This window comes from Camelina sativa, chromosome 11 (assembly GCF_030686135.1).
Source record: "Camelina sativa cultivar CO46 ecotype springtype chromosome 11, ASM3068613v1".
Classification (NCBI taxonomy): Eukaryota; Viridiplantae; Streptophyta; class Magnoliopsida; order Brassicales; family Brassicaceae; genus Camelina; species Camelina sativa.
The window spans coordinates 19,424,678-19,438,410 of record NC_141890.1 but is presented as its reverse complement, the minus strand read 5'-3'; the positions used below and the strand labels follow the sequence as shown (position 1 = coordinate 19,438,410).

General features: G+C 43.2%; 1 pseudogene; it reads left to right on the top strand.

Annotated features, from left to right (window-relative positions):
- Nucleotides 1-8,361: 8,361 nt before the first annotated feature.
- On the top strand, nt 8,362-13,166 carry LOC147934247 (uncharacterized; annotated as a pseudogene).
- The last annotated feature ends 567 nt before the right edge of the window (nt 13,167-13,733 follow it).

Genomic DNA, 13,733 nt, shown 5'->3' with positions numbered 1-13,733 from the left:
TATTTTTGTTTTCTCATTCTGTGCAGCTATGTGCAAAACGGTCGGGGAGAGCAGGACTGACACAATCTCTAACTCGCTCTTGTTGGATAACCAAAGAGGAAAGAGCCAGATGGACAGAGCACGTGCTCCAACCCAGCGAGCACCTGCTCCGAAATTATATACATCCGAGTCCGCGAGTTGTTTTGAGCAGAGAGAGAGCCTAGGATACGGTCCGCATGCTCCAGGGGCAATATCAGAAGAAGATCCCCCATCATCCTTCATATGTCATCAAAAAAAAAAAAAAAAAAAAAAAACGTTTAAGGATGATGGAAAGGGACCAGAGCTAGTGTTACACACCCCCGAGCATGCGTTGTACCCTGAGGAGAAAAGAGAGGCTGAGTTTGAGAAGATAAGAAGAGGAGAGTGATTAGAGGTTGTGGACATCAATGAGTCCACTCTCCCTTACCATTTTGTGCGATATCCTGCATCTCTTTCGAAGTAATGGTAACCCCTAAACACTCTATAGATCCACCATTAAAACAACCTTTTATCTACCAAGCCTCGATTTCACTAGCTTAATGCCCTTAATGAGAAGCTCACGCCAATTTTAATTGAATGTAAAGAGTCTTTTTCTGGAAAGTGATCTTTTTCTGGGTTTGATTGCCTATTATGGTTCTGGTTTTGGAGATGTTTGCTGGAGAATTTTGTGGTATAGCTTGTTCTAACACATGTGGTCTGCAGGTCATGGTCTACTCACGGTTTCTGAGATTTTTGCGAGTTCCCACCTTGGCTCTCTTGGCGCTTGGTTTGAGTTTGTTTGAGGACAAACAAAGATCTAAGTCCGGGGGAGTTGATATGTTACGGTTTTGACTCATTTTGATCCCGTTTATTTGATAGTTTTGTAGTTGTTTGAGTCCTTTTCAGGTTATAATAAGAGGCTAGGAAGCTAAAAGCAAGGATTGGAACAGCAGGAGCAATCGGAGCAGAAAGGAGTTGAATTGGAGCAGAAAAGCTGATTTTAGACCCAAGAGCACATGCTCCCGATTTCCGAGCACATGCTCCCAACTCTACGGTTTCATGACGACACGTGGCAAGCATCTAGGCGCCGATTCCCTGCCTAATTCCCCTTATTTTAGGCGATCCTTTGTGAGAGAAAGAGGGAGGAGATCGATTTTTAATAGGGAGATTTGAGTTTGGATTCTTTCCTTATTTTTCTCTACTTGTATGCTATTTAACCTAGGGTTTTTAGGAGAGAGGATATACCTTTTTTTCTTTTGGTTTTTGAGCGATGTTTTTGTGAGAGGGAGAAGAGCGGCTACCTTGTGAAGCATTCTCTGAACCCTTTTTATTTTTATGTCATTGAATTTCTCATCTTTTGCTATGATTCATTTCTCTATGTCTGAGTAGTTTTCTTTGCTAGATTAGGGGTTTCAAAAGGGGTTTCATGGGTTAGCAACAGAACACAGATAGGGCTTTATATAATCGATTGTCTTCACTATTGTTAGACTTAATGCTTAGGTTGATTTGATCACCCAATCTATGATTCTAGGTTTATCTATTCATCAAAAGTGTAATAGGTTGCTAGAAAAGACATTAGTGGGCAAATTATCCTAGACCTGCGAAAGTTGATGTGTAGGTGATTTGTGAACTTATCATTCCTGTTCTTTAATGCTTGTCTGCGATTCTGGGCTCAAACGACAGTTTAGGGTTTATGGACCGCCGAGCATGTGCTCCGGATGTCTGAGCATGTGCTCCGCGTTTCCGCACAGAATCGATCCAATAGAGTTATTGATACCACGACAGTGGATCAGTTTATATTTATGTTTGAGTTCTAGACTGGTACTTAATCTATGCCTTGAATAGTTGTTTAGTTGCTATCTCTGAAATTCCCGAGAATTACCCCTGATCTAGTGTTTTGCTTATTGCCTTTTTATACCGTTTTAATCGCGTTACTGTTACCAAACGAACCCAACTTTGAATTGTCTTAGCTTGAAATTGAACCAATAGAACCATAGAGTAAAACTTGGTCTTCGTGGGATTCGACCCCTAAGTACTACTTCTTTGCTGTGCACTTGCAGTAGGAAAATAGGGTTTAAAACTCTCTGTATCACCTACCACCCTGGTAAGGCTAACTAGGTTGCAGATGCTCTGAGCCAGAAGAGGGTAGCTTCGGCTCAGGATCAGGAGATGGAGTCTCTAGTAGGAGAGATCGGTGCTTTGAGTTTGTGTGCTATTTCTCAGGAACCGTTGGGTTTGGAGGCGGTTGATAGAGCAGATCTTCTGAGCAGGGTGCGGTTGGCTCAGGAGAAGGACTTGGGGCTGGTGAATGCCTCAAAGGATGTGGATTCAGAGTATCAGGTCTCAGATAATGGTACTATCTTGCTGCACGGTCGAATATGTGTGCCCAAAGATGAGGAGTTGAGGCAGGAGATCATGAGAGAGGCTCATGGGAGTAAGTTTTCTATTCATCCAGGAGCGACTAAGATGTACCGTGATCTCAAGAGATATTATCATTGGGTCGGGATGAAGAGGGATGTAGCTAGTTGGGTCGCGAGGTGTGATGTGTGCCAGCTAGTGAAGGCTGAGTATTAGGTTCCAGGAGGGTTACTGAAGAGTCTTCCCGTTCCAAAGTGGAAGTGGGATATGATTACTATGGACTTCGTGGTAGGTTTGCCAGTGTCCGGGACGGTTGAGGCTATTTGGGTCATTGTGGACCAGTTGACTAATTCAGCACATTTTCTGGCCATTAAGAAGACTGATGGAGCAGCGGTCTTGGCTAAGAAGTATGTGAAGGAGATAGTCAGGTTGCATGGGTTGCCAGCGAGCATTGTGTCTGATAGGGATTCCAAGTTCACTTTGGTGTTCTGGAGAGTGTTTCAGGCAGAGATGGGCAATAAGGTGCATATGAGTACAGCTTATCATCCCCAGACAGATGGACAGTCAGAGAGGACGATCCAGACGCTAGAGGATTTGCTGAGAATGTGTGTGTTGGATTGGGGAGGCCATTGGGCAGATCACTTGAGCTTGGTAGAGTTTACTTACAACAACAGTTATCAGGCAAGTATTAAGATGGCTCCTTATGAGGCTTTGTATGGGAGGCTGATATGATTCTCCCAAGGAGTCGACACTCTAAGGTGGTGAAAGGGATAATCTTTGCATCCAAGAGACTGTGAAGTCTAAAGGATCAAAGGATGTGGAGCGAATGGTCGCACAAGAGCTGCGGAAGACTCCTGATATACCGGTGGATCGATTCTTTGGATATTACACACCAAAAGGGATCGACAACTTGCTGGATATAACACACCACCAAGGAATGGATAGAGAGATGGATCAAGAGACGCCACAAAGATCTGTAAAAGGATCTATGATAAGTCTGAACCAACCATGAACATAGATATGACACACCATGAACATGGAGTTCCAAAAATTACAAGATATCACATCTTGAAAGAGAGAAACTTCTATGATTTTTACTCAACAACAAAACTTATTTTTTATTCATGAATTAAGTCTCATTATATAGAGGAGATACAACAATTTCCTATAACATGCAGCAACTTGGGAATTGAAATTCCAACTCTAAAGTGTGTGTAAGAGAGAGAAAACCACATAAATAAATGATGTTTTGAGAATGGGCGAAAATCTCTCTTTTCTTCATGATTTTGGGCTGAATCCACTTTATGGGCTTCTCTGATGGACAAAGATTCTAGAACAATTTGGTTCGTAGCTTAATACAATCTGGTCTGGTCAGAATCCTCCTTTGAATGGGCGTATGTCTGAATTCGCGTAAGCTGGAGTTACCTAAGGTCATGCGTTCATTCCATAAGGTTTTCCATGTTTCTATGTTGCGGAAGTGTGTCCGTGAGAATGATCAGTTGTTAGCTAAGATTCCTGAGGATCTTCAGCTTAACATGACTTTGGAGGCGAGACCAGTGAGGGTTCTCGAGAGGAGGATCAAGGAACTTCGGAAGAAGAAGATTCCTTTGATGAGAGTCTTTTGGGACTGTGATGGTGTTGAGGAGCAAACTTGAGAACCTGAGGCGAGGATGAAGGCAAGGTTAAAGAAGTGGTATGAGAAGCAAGCCGCGACTTGAGCTTGTCTATCCTGGTCCCATCTGTAATCCGTGGTTGGAGCGGGAATGGAGTATTCCAGCCCATCTCTCTTGTTTACTTGGTCGCTTGGGGTGGTTGGTTTTGCGACTAAGTAACAAGATGAGGTGGTGCTCGGGGTACAAAGTTTCCGTGAGGCGGGGTTTTGGAGGAAAGTTTCCTGATTTAGGAGTTTTCAAGGAAAGTTTTATGTGAGTTAAAATTTGTCCATTTTAGTGGAGGGAGCCTTGGAGGGGCTTGTGAAGCCTTAGTGGTGGACTTTTTAGTCATTGTGTGGCCTTAGTGGCGGTCTTTTGAGACATTGTGTGGCCTTTGTGGCGGGCTGTTTAGCCAGATGTGTGGCCTTTGTGGCGGGCTGTTTAGCCAGATGTGTGGCCTTTGTGACGGGTTGTTTAGCCAGATGTGTGGCCTTTGTGGCGGGCTGTTTAGCCAGAGTGCCTGTTTAGGCGGTCCTTCGGGACAAATGGTCTTTGTGACGGTCCCGAGGGACAGATGGTCTTTGTGACGGTCCTGTTTAGGACATTTGTTTGGCCTTGGTGGCAGTCCTGTTTAGGACATTTGTTTGGTCTTGGTGGCGGTCCTGCTTAGGACATTTGTTTGGCCTTGGTGGCGGTCCTTTTTAGGACATTTGTTTGGCCTTTGTGGCGGCCCTTGTGGCAGTGAGATGATCCATGTGTGGTCATGAGGTATCCCAGTGAGGGGATATGTGGTTGGTAGGACATTGGGATGTCTTACGCGAGCCACGGGAAGGAAACCTGGATAGGGATAGGACCCAGACGTGTTCAGAATTGTTTGCTCGCGACTCTTGGGGAACTTAGGTTCTCCTAGTACTGCCATATTCTGAGACTTTGTGGCTTGGGAGTATGGTTGGTATATCGACTTTGTATGACTATCCGGGGGCGCGTTGTAGGGTGGCAACCCGAGAGATGAGTATTGGATTTTTCCTTATATATTATGGCATGCGGGCTTAGGCCCGATGAGGAGCCAACATTATGGCATGCAGACTTAGGTCTGATGAGGAGCCAATAAAAACTCAAGGTCTAGGCCTCTGAGTAAAGGAAAGTCCAAAAATCGAGAGCAAATAATGCCTGGAGCGTGAGTTTATCGCCTAGAGTTGACCTTTCGTAGATCGGTCGGAAGAGTGCGGGCCGTGGAGACGGTTGCACGGGAGTCCTTGGCTGATGGTTGTTCGAGATTCGAGGACGAATCTAGTTTAGTGGGGGAGAATTGTAACACCCGCGAACCAAAATCCCGGTTTGGGGATTGCATCGGTCGATGCAGGTTCAGTTTTCTGCGTTTTAACGTAAGTGAAACGTTGTGTTTTGGGCAAAGGGAAGAGGAAAACCCTTAAGTAGACTCTTTTGTCTCATTAGTCGACTTTGGCCGTTTTTGAGAGAAACAAAGGAGAGAAAGAGTGTTCTTGGTGTTCTTGGTGATTTCTGTGGATTTGTGGCGTTTCCTGGTGAGATCTGAGGCTTAGAATGTTGTTGGAGCTTGCTAGGAGTGTTCTATTGCTTGTTTGAGGTTCAGATTCTTCTGTGGCAAAGGTAAGTGCAGGACTATGGCTTATCTAAGTTAGAGCTTCTATTATCTGCTTGTTTATGTGTTGTTAGGCTTGTTAGATGGTTATTTGGGACGTTAGGAAGTTTTCTTGTGGCTTGAGATCGAGTTTTGTGGTTGCAGGAACAAAGATCCGTCGAGAAGCTTCGGGGAAAACACGATGCTCGGCAAAGTGCGTCGGTCGATGCAAGTGCGAGGAGAGCACGTAAAATCTTAGGGTTTTCGTGTTATATCATATAACCAAACAACAATAATCATAGAACCAGCAACCTAGCAATGTTTCTAATGACCCAACTCTAGCAACCTAGCAATGCCAGACAACAACCAATCGAGTCCCTAGAACATCCTCCTCTTCATTGCCTTGATTCCATGATCACAATTTGCCCTTACCTGCACCACAAACACAAATTGCAATGCATGAGTATTTTATAAACACTCAGTAAGGCAATCCTCCCATCTACTGGGCTATACACACAAGCAATAGAGACATCTCTAACCATCAATCAACAATCAACAACAACAAACCAGGACACTGCATCGACCGACACCAGTTGGGGTTGCGTCGACCGATGCAAGGTTCACTTGCATCGACCGATACTCCCATTGCATCGACCGACGCATGCTCGACATAGCACGAAAACCCTAGGGTTTTACACGCCGTCCTCGCACTTGCATCGACCGACGCACAAAGTGCATCGACCGATGCACATGCCGAGCATCGTTTTTTCCCCCAAAGCTTCTCGCCGGATCTTCGTTCCTACAACCACAAAACTCGATCTCAAGCCACAAGAAAGCTTCCTAACGTCCCAAATAACAATCTAGCAATCCTAACAACACATAACAGGCAAATCAGAGAGATCTCCAGCTTAGATAAGCCATGGTCATGCACTTACCTTTGCCAAGAAGTTTCTGAACCTTAAACAAGCAAGAACACGCTCCTAGGAAGCTCCTACAACAAGCTCAGCTACTGATCTCCACAAGAAATGCCTCCAATCACCATAAATCACCAAGAACACTCAAGAACACTTAGGGAACTTTTTCTCTCTTTTCTTTTCTCTCCAAAATGGCTAAACACGACTAATGAGACAAAACTCGAGTTAATGGTTTTCCTAACCCAAAACGCAGCGTTTAACTTAAATTCGTTCTTAGAAAACCAACCTTGCATCGACCGATGCAACCCCTAAACCGGGATTTCGGTTCGCGAATGTTACAATTCTCCCCCACCAACATAGATTCGTCCTCAAATCTCGAACATCCATCAGCCAAGGACTCCCGTGCGACCGTCTCCACAGCCCGCACTCCTCCGTACGATCTACGGAAGGTCACCTCTAGGCGATAGACTCACGCTCCAGGCATTATTTGCTCTCGAATTTTGGACATTCCTTTACTCACAGGCCTAAACCTTGAGTTTTTATTGGCTCCTCATCAGGCCTAAACCTGTATGCCATAATGTTGGCTCCTCATCGGGCCTAAGCCCGCATGCCATATATATAATTGATGAGACCATGGAAAGCTCGACCAAAGAACATGGACATGAGGAGCACCTTGAACCAGAGGAAGCAATGGAGGAGCAGCTTGAACCAGAGGAAGCATTGGAGGAGCAGCTTGTACTAGCGGAAGCATTGGAGGAGGCATTGATCGTTCCGGCGGGTCCTCTTACCAGATCAAAATCCAGGAGGTTCAACCAAGCTATCAATGGACTAATCAAGGAGCTGGACAGGAAGCAGGAAGATGTGGTTCAAACCATTTGGACGTTGCTTACAGCTCAGGGTGTTCGGTAAAGGGTTAAGTGTTGCTTATGCACTCTTTTTCCCTTGTCAAGTTTTGTCCCATTGGGTTTTCTTGACAAGGTTTTTAATGAGACATAAGTAGCACTTCCAAAGCCCCCTTTGCCAACCCAATTCGTGGTCCAAGGCTCATCTCTTTGTCTTGGTCCATTTTCTATATTTTCTCTCTTATTCAAACTTGCATTTATTGCTTTGTAATTTCCTACACATTATGCATGAGCTTGACCTTTTTAAAACCCTTGCATGATTTCCTAGGCTTTTAATTCTCTTCTCTCCTTCTTCCCCCCTTCTCCTATATAAAGACAATGTAGTTCTCATTTGTTTCTCATCAAACATTTCAATCAAAAACCTTCTTTTTACTTGTATGATCTGAGGAGTGTGTAAGATCTTCTCAACTTGTTTATTTCTTAGTGTGTCATATCTAAGTTGTATTCAAGCTTGTAGTCTAAGAGATCTTCATCTCTCTTAGAATTACACTTTGTTCTTCCCCTTCAATCCGCTGCAATTTCACCTCTTCACCTTCTCTCAGTTCATCTGTCCATTCTGCTGCATCTTCAACCCATTCATCTTCATCATTTCGTTCATCCCTCTTCAAGAACTTGCAAAGAATTTCCTTGGGCATAGATTCTCATCCATGAGTCTATCATGTGGTATCAGAGCCACTTTGCAACCAGGTTTTGAAATTCCAATCGTCACTTTCTGTTTTTCTCAGATTTTTCGTTCATCTTGCGAGAATTTTGTAAAATGTTGTACTCGTTCGAAAACTACGAAATGAATTGCATTTGGATCGTCTTTGAGTCTATTATTTTTAAAAATTGATTTTGGAATTTTTAGGTTCGTTTTCATATTTTTCCAGATCTGTTTTCTAGTTACGTGTTTTATAGAAATATTTACTTGTTGGATCTTTATTTTATTTTCAGGTACCATGGTGACTTCTGAAGAGGAAGAGTCATCCACCTCTAGCCTGGAAAGGAGAATCATGAAGTCAGTCACAGAAGTATGGCAACAATGCTTGATGCAAGACTTGGCGCTCTACACTTGAACCAAGTCAACCTGAAAGCAAATCAGCATCAAAGGCAGAACCAGGAGGAACCAAGGCCAAATGATGAGACAAGAGAGTACTACAGTCACGCCTCTTATCACAGCAGTCAGCGCAGACGTCGACGAGACAGAACCCAACCTAGAGATCCTTTGGGAGGTCTAAAGTTCAAGATTCCCGCTTTCCATGGAACCAGCAACCCGGACACTTACTTGGAGTGGGAGCAGAAAATTGAGTTAGTCTTTGTTTGACAAGATGTCACTAAGGTAAACAAGGTTAAAGTTGATGCTACTGAGTTCTACGACTATGCCTTAAGTTGGTGGGATCAACTTGTTACCAGCTGCAGACGTACCAGAGATATGCCGATTGAGACATGGAACCAGCTGAAAGCCTTCATGTGAAGGAGATTTGTGCCGAGTTACTATCACCGTGATCTACATCAGTGTGTGAGGAATTTAGTTCAAGGAAGCAAGTCAGTTGAGGAGTACTTCAAGGAAATGGAAACCCTTATGCTAAGAGCCGATATTCATGAAGATGGAGAAGCTGTGATGTCACGATTCATGGGAGGTCTCAATCGAGAAATCAAAGACCGTCTAGAAACCCAGCACTATGTGGAACTTGAGGAGATGCTTCACAAGGCAGTCATGTTCGAACAGCAAATCAAAAGGAAGAATTCCCGATCCAACTAAAGCACCGCCAAGACCAACTACAGTTCGGGAAAACCAAGTTATCAAAAGGAGGAAAAGCCAGGGTTCCAAAAGGACTACAAGCCATTCATCAAGCCAAAACCGCTAGATTCAGACCCAAAAGATAAGGGTAAGGAGGTGATCACAAGGACAAGGGATATTCGATGCTTTAAGTGTCAAGGACTTGGGCATTACGCAAGCGAGTGTTCCAACAAAAGAATCATGGTCCTTAAAGACAATGGCGAGGTAGAATATGCAGATGAGCGTTCGGAAAATGACTCATTGGAAGAGGGTATGGAAGCCCCTGCTAAAGGAGAGTTGCTTGTTGCTAGACGATCTTTGAGTGTTCTAACTAAGGCTGAGGAGCAAGCACAAAGAGAAAATTTGTTTCACATGCGCTGTTTGGTCAAAGATAAGGTATGTAGTTTGATTATTGATGGTGGTAGTTGTACTAATATTGCGAGCAGGACTATGGTGGAGAAGTTTGGGCTAGAAGTGCTTAAACATCCAAAACCATATGCGCTCCAATGGCTTAACGAAAAAGGTGAGATGTCCGTCAAGGAACAAGTCAAGGTGCCTCTTTCAATAGGTAAGTATCAAGACGAGGTCATGTGCGACATACTACTGATGGACGCTAGCCACATTCTTCTTGGACGTCCATGGCAATCAGACCGACAAGTTGTCCACGATGGCTTCACCAATAGACACACCTTCGAACACAATGGCCGAAAAACAACTCTCATTCCAATGACGCCGCATGAAGTCTACCTAGACCAGCTAAGCATGAAACAGCGAACCGTCAAACCAACCAAACCTATTGATACCAAGGGTAAGAGCAAGGTAAGTCATAATAGTTTACTCTTTGTTTACAAAGAAACTTTTGCTTGTTCAACTAACCCCGAACCGGTGCTACCGAGTAAGATTGAGTTGGTTTTGCAAGAATATAAGGACGTGTTTCCGGAGGACAATCCCATTGGTTTACCACCTATCCGAGGGATCGAGCACCAAATCGACTTTGTACCGGGAGCCGCTTTAGCAAACCGACCTGCTTACCAGACCAACCCAACCGAAACAAAAGAACTTGAAAGACAAGTAAATGAGCTTATGGACATATTCGAGAAAGCATGAGTCCATGTACCGTTCCAGTGTTGCTAGTACCTAAGAAAGATGGGAGTTGGCGAATGTGCGTGGATTGTCGAGCCATCAATAATATTACGGTTAAGTATCGCTTCCCTATCCCTAGATTAGATGATATGCTTGATGAATTTCATGGTTCTAGCATCTTTTCAAAAATTGATCTTAAAAGTGGTTATCATCAAATCCGGATGAAAGAAGGTGATGAGTGGAAAACGGCTTTTAAAACTAAACAAGGGTTATATGAATGGTTAGTCATGTCGTTTGGGTTAACTAATGTGCGTAGCACTTTCATGAGATCGATGAATCATGTCCTTAGGAAGCATATTGGAATATTTGTTGTGGTTTATTTTGATGACATCTTGGTTTATGGCAAGAACTTAGAGGATCATGTCATGCATCTTAAACTCGTTTTGGATTTGCTTCGAAAGGAAAAGCTTTATGCGAACTATAAGAAGTCCACCTTTTGCACAGATAATCTTGTTTTCCTAGGCTTTGTTGTGAGTGCAGATGGAATCAAGGTTGATGAGGAGAAAGTCAAGGCAATCAAAGAATGGCCAAGTGCTACAAATGTGAGCGAGGTGAGGAGCTTTCACGGTTTAGCAGGATTCTACCGACAGTTTGTCAAGGATTTCAGCACCATTGCCGCCCCGCTTACGGAAGTCATTAAAAAGGATGTTGGATTCAAATGGGAAGCTGCACAAGAAAACGCCTTCATGGTCTTGAAAGAGAAGCTTACTAATTCTCCTATTTTAATTCTTCCAAACTTTATGAAAACTTTTGAGATTGAGTGTGATGCCTCCGGGATAGGTATTGGAGCTGTTTTGATGCAGGATCATAAGCCCATAGCTTTCTTCAGTGAGAAGCTAGGAGGAGCGACACTCAACTATCTGACCTACGACAAGGAGCTTTACGCATTGGTCCGAGCATTACAAACTTGGCAGCACTATCTATGGCTAAAGGAGTTCGTCATTCATATTGACCACGAGTCTCTCAAGCACTTAAAGGGTCAACAAAATCTCAACAAACGTCATGCGCGGTGGGTCGAGTTCATAGAAACTTTCCCATCTGTGATCAAGTACAAAAAAGGTAAAGATAATGTTGTAGCCGACGCATTATCTCGCATGTATGTTTTGCTTACTTCTTTAGATGCAAGATTGTTGGGTTTTGAGCAGATAAAAGACTTGTATGCTAATGATTCTGATTTTAGCAAAATATTTCAATCTTGTGAGAAGTTTGCCTTTGGAAAATATTATCGGCATGAAGGTTATTTGTTCTTTGAAAATAGACTTTGTGTGCCTCACTCTTCTTTGCGAGAATTGTTTCTAAGGGAAGCTCATGGTGGTGGTTTAATGGGACACTTTGGAGTTGCTAAGACATATAAGGTGATGCAAAAACACTTCCATTGGCCGCATATGAAAAGAGATGTTGAACGACTATGTGAATGGTGCGCGACCTGTAAGCAAGCTAAGGCTAAGGTTCAATCCCACGGTTTGTATACCCCTTTACCTATTCCTTTGTATTCTTGGACTGATATATCTATGGATTTTGTGATTGGATTGCCTAGGACTAGGGCTGGTAAGGATTCTATTTTTGTGGTGGTTGATCGCTTTTCTAAAATGGCGTATTTTATTCCATATCATAAAACTGATGATGCATCTCATGTTGCTAGCTTGTTCTTTAGGAAAGTTGTTCTTTTACATGGCATACCTAAGAACATAGTTTCTGATCGTGACACTAAGTTCCTTAGTTATTTTTGGAAAACTTTGTGGTCTAAGTTAGGAACTAGATTGCTTTTCTCTACTACATGTCATCCGCAAACTGATGGTCAAACTGAAGTTGTGAATCGAACCTTGTCTACATTGTTGTGTGTGCTCATTAAAAAGAACCTTAAGACTTGGGAAGTTTGCTTGCCGCATGTTGAATTTGCTTATAATCATTCTATGCATTCTGCGACTAAGTTTTCTCCATTTGAAATTGTTTATGGGTTCAACCCCACATATCCTTTGGATCTAATGCCTTTACCTTTGAGTGAGAGATCAAGTCTTGATGGCAAGAAAAAGGCTGATTTAGTAAAACAGGTTCACAAAAAGGCTAAGAAAAATCTTGAGGCCCGGATGAAGCTTTATGAGAAGTATGCAAACAAAGGGCGTAAAGAAGTCATCTTCAATGAGGGTGATCAAGTGTGGGTTCATCTTAGGAGGGATCGTTTCCCGGAGGAGCAAGCATCTAAACTAATGCCGAGGATTGATGGACCGTTCAAAGTGCTCAAAAGAATCAACAACAATGCCTACCAACTCGATCTCCAAGGTAAGTACAAAGTTAGTGGCAGTTTCAATGTTTTTGATCTTCTTCCTTATTGTGCAGATAATTCAGATTTGAGATCAAATCCTTTTCAAGTGGGAGAGGATGATGAGACCATGGAAAGCTCGACCAAAGAACATGGACATGAGGAGCAGCTTGAACCAGAGGAAGCAATGGAGGAGCAGCTTGAACCAGAGGAAACATTGGAGGAGCAGCTTGTACCAGCGGAAGCATTGGAGGAGGCATTGATCGTTCCGGCGGGTCCTCTTACCAGATCAAAATCCAGGAGGTTCAACCAAGCTATCAATGGACTAATCAAGGAGCTGGACAGGAAGCAGGAAGATGTGGTTCAAACCATTTGGACGTTGCTTACAGCTCAGGGTGTTCGGTAAAGGGTTAAGTGTTGCTTATGCACTCTTTTTCCCTTGTCAAGTTTTGTCCCATTGGGTTTTCTTGACAAGGTTTTTAATGAGACATAAGTAGCACTTCCAAAGCCCCCTTTGCCAACCCAATTCGTGGTCCAAGGCCCATCTCTTTGTCTTGGTCCATTTTCTATATTTTCTCTCTTATTCAGACTTTATTGCTTTGTAATTTCCTACACATTATGCATGAGCTTGACCTTGTGAAAGCCCTTGCATGATTTTCTAGGCTTTTAATTCTCTTCTCTCCTTCGTCCCCCTTTCTCCTATATAAAGACAATATAGTTCTCATTTGTTTCTCATCAAACATTTCAATCAAAAATCTTCTTTTTACTTGTTTGATCTGAGGAGTGTGTAATATCTTCTCAACTTGTTTATTTCTTAGTGTGTCATATCTAAGTTGTATTCAAGCTTGTAGTCTAAGAGATCTCCATCTATCTTAGAAGTACACTTCGTTTTTCCCCTTCAATCCGCTGCAATTCCATCTCTTCACCTTCTCTGCAGTTCATCTCTCCATTCCGCTGCATCTTCAACCAATTCATCTTCATCATTTCGTTCATCCCTCTTCAATACCTTGCCAATAGTATCCTTGGGCATAGATCCTCATTCAGGAGTCTATCAATAAGGAAGTCCAATATTCGTCTCTCGGGTTGCCACCCTACAGCGCGTCCTCGGATCGTCATCCGAAGTCGATATACCAACCATATTCCCAAGC